General features: G+C 33.6%; 1 pseudogene; it reads left to right on the top strand.

Moving 5' to 3' along the window:
- Positions 1 to 4455: 4455 nt before the first annotated feature.
- On the top strand, positions 4456 to 6579 carry LOC118033352 (pectate lyase-like; annotated as a pseudogene).
- Positions 6580 to 6794: the final 215 nt, after the last annotated feature.

Genomic DNA, 6794 nt, shown 5'->3' with positions numbered 1-6794 from the left:
CACTTGCAATAGGTTATTAACAAAATTTTCTAAGAATAATAATAAAAAAAAAGAGAATACTTTATTGAATTAGAAAGTTTCATATATTCCTTTTGTACAAAATCAGAAACATTTGATAATTAATGAAAAAGTCAATCAATGTTATAGTAAAGGTAAAATTCAAAGGAAATAAACAATAATGACACACTAATTCTTAGACTACATTAAAAAAATGAAGCTCCTAGTTAAATGGTTTTACAAACTTTTCATTTAAAAAAAAAATCCAAAATCATAAACCAGTAAATATAATTTCATACTGTCTACTCAAAAGTTGAATCAAAACCCAAAAATTTACAATTTTACTTTTCTCATTCTTTTGTAATTTTTTCACAAATTAGAAAAACAATACTAATGATGTTACGTAAATTATTATAGAGAGGTACATAATATATATCTAAGAAGTGTTTTAACAATCAAATATTTAGAATTAAGTTAGTTTTTATAGGTTTGATTATTTGTACAGTTTAATCAAATTTTAATGAGTTAATTATTAACTAGTCATTACGGCTTATCAATTTGTTCCAAAAAAGAAGAAGAAGCAAGTGAGCTAGTAGCTCAACTAACAATAGTCAAGTGGTAAAGAGTCAACTAAGGGAGAGGATATTCTTGGTTTGAATTCTACCAATTGCATTTCTCAACCCACATCTAAGTGTGTGATCATTAGAGACCTCAAGTTGGTGGGCTCTCTCTTGTTATTTTGCTCTTGGAAGTTGCCACTTATCTGTGGATCGCATTCAAGACTGTATCCATGATATAAAAAAAAATATTCCATTAAATACAATTATTTTATAATCAAATTTCCTCACTCATCTCTTTTGTAAGAATGGTAACAAGGAGTGCATAAAAGAATTACCTTGTTTTATTTTATGGCAACTATGGAATGATGTAGTATTCCAACATAAAACATGGTTAGCGGATGCAATTGTCAGAATCTAGTTTTGTTTTGATACTATTTAATGGATCATGGTTTTCTAAAAACCTCCAACATTTAAAGACTATCACACAAAAACCTGAACCCAAAATTGAATTATCATTTCTCCATACCCAATCTTTTATTGGACCGAAGTACGCTCTCGCTCAACTCTAAGTTGGGCCACAACACCTCTACATCTAACTCTAAGTTAGGTCAGGACGGGTCCACGCTCAACTTTAGTTGGGCTAAGCCATATCCGCACTCAACTATTTTTAGGTTTAGCATACAGCTAAACTCAATTCCATTTGGTCTTAACATACAGTTGAACCCGACTTCTATTGGATTTAGCGTACAGTTGACCCCAACTCCTATTAGGTTCAGCGTATAGCTGAAAAGTGACACTGCTCTAATCCTCCCCTATTTTGGGTCGAGGCTAGTGACTATGGTACCTATCATACCTTATTAATTATGAATAAGTAGCCAATGCTTATATTAATTAGATGTGATAGCATCAATAATATAATAATATTATTCTACCATTATGAGATTACATCTCTATCCCTCGCATCACAGCAGGATTTAACAGTTTTACTGATGAAATTTTTCTGTCGCTGTAAAACACATATTTCGTCGATAATTAATTTACCAACGAAAACACAGACGGAAATGCTCCGTTGATGAATCTTTCATCAGTAATTTTTTGTGTGTCGGTAAATTTGTTGGTAAAAAAAAATAATATTAGCGATGGATTAACTAACGAAACAGACGCGTCGGTAATAATATTTTTTATTACCAACGGATTTACGAATGGAATTACTGATGGAATTTTCATTAGTAATTCCATCGGTAATTATTTTAAAACATTTTAAAAAAATTAATTTTATAAAATTATAAAATAATTAAATTAACATAAATCAACACTCTATAATATATACTCAAAAATGCTTGGAAACAGAATAAGAAAATCAACTCAAACAAATTTGTAACAAATAAATAAAATGAAAAAAATAAATTCAACTAAAAAAATTCAAATGAAAAGAATGAAGTTGCAATTGCAAAAAAATTTAAAAATCCTATAAATAAATCAACTAAAAATTGATCAACTAAAATATGAAAAAACAAATCTCACAGCAACATTGATACAATTTTTAAGAATAATAATAATAAAAAATATAGTGAAAACAATAATTAAAAATGAAGAAAAAAGAAAAATCTTACCTTTATGTAGTTGCAAGTGAAGCTGAGGAGAAAGAGAAAATTTTGTAAAGCATATTAATTAAAAAAGAAGAAGAAGACAAACCCGAGCATGGAGGAAAAGAGAAGGAGATGAGGAGAGAAAAGAAGAGAAAGAAATAAATATTGATTTTTTTACATATAGTGAAGAAGAAGAAGAAAAAAAGAAGAAGAAGAAGAAATGAGTTTGTCTCTTGTGAAATAAGGGGATTCAGGCTTTTTATTGGGGCACATTAGCAACAGATTTACCAACAAATAATTGAATATTAATAATTTTTAATTATTTCATCGGTAATTCCATCAGTAATATTTAATTTAAATTTTCAACTTCGTAAAAAGTTTTCAGAAACCGCCAACAATCACTGATGATTTTTTAATCCGTCAGTGATTCCGTCTGTAATATTTAAATGAAAATTTTAAATTACTTGATTTTTTTTCAGAAAACCATCAAATAATACCAACGACTTTTCAATCCGTCGGTGATTTTATCTGTAAAGAACATTAATTAACAGTGCAATTGAAAAGTGAACAATTCTGGAGCTCTCTGAAAAATACCGACAAAAAATTCTGTCGGTGATTCTCTTTGTAGTTGACATAATGAACAGTGTTTCCTAGTTTACCAACAAATTACCGACATATTGTACTGACGGAATAAATTCTGTCGGTAATTTTGTTGGTAAAAATAACATGTCATGATTTTTTTGCTTTGTTTTAATTTTTTTTCCAACTGTAATTCCCTCGGTATATACCAAGGGAATATTTTCGTCGGTAAAATCCCTCAAAAATTTACCGACGGAAATATTCACTCGGTATTTCTGTTTATATTTATCGATTTTCTAGTAGTGCATATCGTATGAAACCAGTCAAGACAATTAATATAAAAGAAGCTTGAGTACACAGAAAAGCGGCTCGAAAACCTTATGCTCTTAGACATAAACACATTCATTCTCTTCTTCCTTTACATCTACATCTTCTTCTCCGTTTTCTTTTCTATCTTCATAAAAACTCATTAATACCTTCATTAATATCTTTTTACCATACAAAATACCTCATACTAACTTGATTTTTGGAGGGTCCCTCAATAATATCCCTAGCGGTCTCTAGGGGACTTTGTGCAGGTATTCATTCAAGAAAAGATTTACAACCCCTGAAGATATTCATTCAAGAGGATGCTAATATAGTCTGAAAGTGAAGGTTGTAGAACATACTACGAATGATCTACAAGGATCTTTAAGAATATTCCTTTTAGAATATTCCTCGTGATTTTTGTAGCTCCATCATTATTCAACCAGATAAACTACAGAAAAATGGTAGGGTTTCTGTGATGTAGGATCAATCTAGTTGGAAAGCAGCCTCATGGTGATATTGAATTGAATTGTGATAGCACTTTCAAACAATATATAATCTGAGAGGTAAGATTAGGGTAGTCTGAAGGAATTAACTGTCTTTGTGGAATTTTTGTGCTAGAGTTTTCTGCTGCTCCAACGGTTTGGAAACCCAAACATGTGAAGCTCTACCATGCAGGAGGCTGTTCGACTTGGGTTGTAGGAAGGTTTTCCAAAATTTATAATTGAAAGGGACGCCAAAGCTTTGCTTGATACTGTGGCCTTTAAGGAATTCAATGATAGTGAGATTCATTTAATTTTGCTTGATAGTGTATGCTTGGCTAGGAACTCTGAGGGTTGCATTTTTCTTTTAGTCACGTGTACATATAATTGGGTTATATATGAAATGACATTTACAGCCTTAAGCAAATTTGTTCTGAAAATCAGGATGTACTCTTAAGAGGACTCCAACAATTATTTTTGTGAGTTTACTTTGATCAATGATATTTCGATCTTAGACAAAAAAAAGAAAAAGAAAAGAAAGAAAAAGCCCTTTAAAACGTAATTTGTCTTGAATATATGGAAAGAAAGAAGAGAAGTTGACCGTTATGGTGTAGTTAGTGGTTCCCCTCCCTTCCCTCTCTGAGTCTAATTTTACTATCTTCTTCATTTGGGTATCTGGCTCCGATATCCACTCACTAGGACCTTAGATTTTGTACCCTTTACCGCACAATACAAACAAAGGAGAACCAAGTTTAAAATCACTAAAAACGGAAAGGGCCGAGCAGAATATATACCTTAGCTTCTCCCTTGTAAATATTAATCGTTTAAGCTTCAATCCTAAACCTAAACTTGTGAAATAATCGACAACAACGGATCAGAGACGAAAAAAGAGAGGGTTGCGAGAGATAGGTTGAAGGAGAGAAGAAATTAGCTGGGAAAGCTATGGGAGCTGTTAAAAATTACATGTTGTTAGTTTTCTTTGCATTAGCCATGCAAACTTCAACTCCAAAGGCCGGCATCGCGAATTTCGACGAGTACTGGAAAAAGCGAGCTGAAGAGGCCAAGGAGGCTTCCCGCGAGGCCTACGAACCAAATCCAGAGAAAGTCGCTGAACATTTCAACTATGAAGTGCACAAGTAAGTTGATGTTAAACATTAATAATTGTGAAAAGCAACGTCTCTTTGTGAAAATGTTGATTGTAAGTGTAAATATTGTACATGTTCTTTATTTAGGTCATTGGAAGGTGGCAATAGCACAAGAAGGAATCTAGGAAAATACAAAGGGCCATGCCTAGCAACAAATCCTATCGACCAATGCTGGAGATGTGATAAAAACTGGGCTAAGAACCGCAAGAAGCTGGGAGGTTGTGCTCTAGGGTTTGGACGCAAAACCATAGGAGGCATGCATGGAAAATACTACCGGGTAACAGACCCGTCAGACAACGACATGGTGAATCCTAAACCAGGAACATTGCGCTATGGAGTGATTCAGGACGAACCGCTTTGGATTATATTTGCTCATGATATGGCTATTAGTCTAAGTGAAGAACTAATGGTGGCATCAAATAAGACTATTGATGGGCGCGGTGCTAATGTGCACATTTACAATGGTGCTCAAATTACTCTACAGTTTGTGAGAAATGTGATCATCCATGGATCCACATTCATGGTGCTAAAGCTGGAAATGGTGGGATGATTAGAGACTCGGTAGATCATTATGGCTTTCGTTCTCGGAGCGATGGAGATGGGATTTCAATATTTGGGTCAACTGATATTTGGATTGATCATATCTCCATGTCTAATTGCGAAGATGGCCTCATTGATGCCGTAATGGGATCCAATGCCATCACCATATCTAATTGCCACTTCACCAAACATAATGATGTACGTATCCATTTTCTTTTTCTTTTTATGAAATTAACCCAATTAAATTAATTAAAAGTTAAGTGAGAATATCCATTATTTTTTTATGGTAGCGAAATAATTCAACTTTCATACCTTGTTCACTGCTGTTAGAAAATAATGTAAATTATATCTTGAAATCTCTTCTAACAGCTTAACCTATTTGATTGAGATGATTGTTTGATATGGTATCAAAGCCTTGATGACCAAGCGGTTACAAGTTCGAATCTCACCATCCCATATAAATTATATCTTGAACTATTAGGTTGAGGAGATTCTTTGATAACTAACGACCGCCAATGCTAATCCTCTTACTGTATAACCATGTATTATGGATTGGAGGATCCTATTTTTGGCACAAAAAATGACAATAATTAAAAGAGATATTGACTATTAATGTGTTGTATCTTACAACTTAGCATAAAGAAGGTGTAATTTGCAAACACACAAAATTTGTTTCGCAGGTAATGTTGTTGGGGGCAAGCGATAGTTATTCTGGCGATTCAGTGATGCAAATAACTGTTGCTTTCAACCACTTTGGTCGTGGATTAGTGCAAAGAATGCGAGGGTCCGATGGGGGTTTGTGCATGTTGTAAACAATGACTATACTCACTGGGAAATGTATGCTATTGGTGGCAGCCAACATCCTACTATCATTAGCCAGGGTAACCGGTTTATTGCTCCTTCTGATCCAGCATGCAAAGAGGTACACTTCCTTCTAGTAATTAATGACCCTAATGAAGGGCCATTACTGCACCAAAATACAGTTTTGGGATGAATTTAATTAAAATCTTTGAAATTCTTGCTTAAAAGTTAGTATTAATTATGTCAAGGATGGAACCTTGATATTTGTGGTAGCAAACAAAAGAGATCATCGCATTTCTATATTAAGATTAAATTTGGTCCACTACACAGGTTGAACATTCTTTATATACGTTTATGTAGGTGACCAAGAGGGACTATGCAGTTGAAAGTGTGTGGAAGTCCTGGAATTGGAGATCAGAGGGGGATTTGTTGCTCAACGGAGCCTTCTTTTGTTCAATCTGGTAATGCAATCAAGACAATGAACAAACCGGGTGTGATTAATGCAAAGCCTGGTGGACATGTGAGCATGCTCACACGCTTTTCGGGTGCTCTCGATTGTGTTAGAGGTAGACCTTGTTAATCTGTGCACCTTACTACCTGGTAGCTGTATATACAGCTAGCTAGCTAGGTGAACAAGTTCAAAACCGAACCCTAGCTAGTTGTTTTTTGAAAATAAAGGTTTAATTTAGAAGGACAATTTCAATGCTTTCTGTTGTTAAGTAACTTGAATATCTTTGTAACTCTATTGGTGAAGATTAATTTACAAAAATTATTGCAATAATTTCTCTATTTAGG

Source organism: Populus alba, chromosome 15 (assembly GCF_005239225.2).
Source record: "Populus alba chromosome 15, ASM523922v2, whole genome shotgun sequence".
Classification (NCBI taxonomy): Eukaryota; Viridiplantae; Streptophyta; class Magnoliopsida; order Malpighiales; family Salicaceae; genus Populus; species Populus alba.
This window is presented reverse-complemented; position numbering and strand designations above follow the sequence as displayed.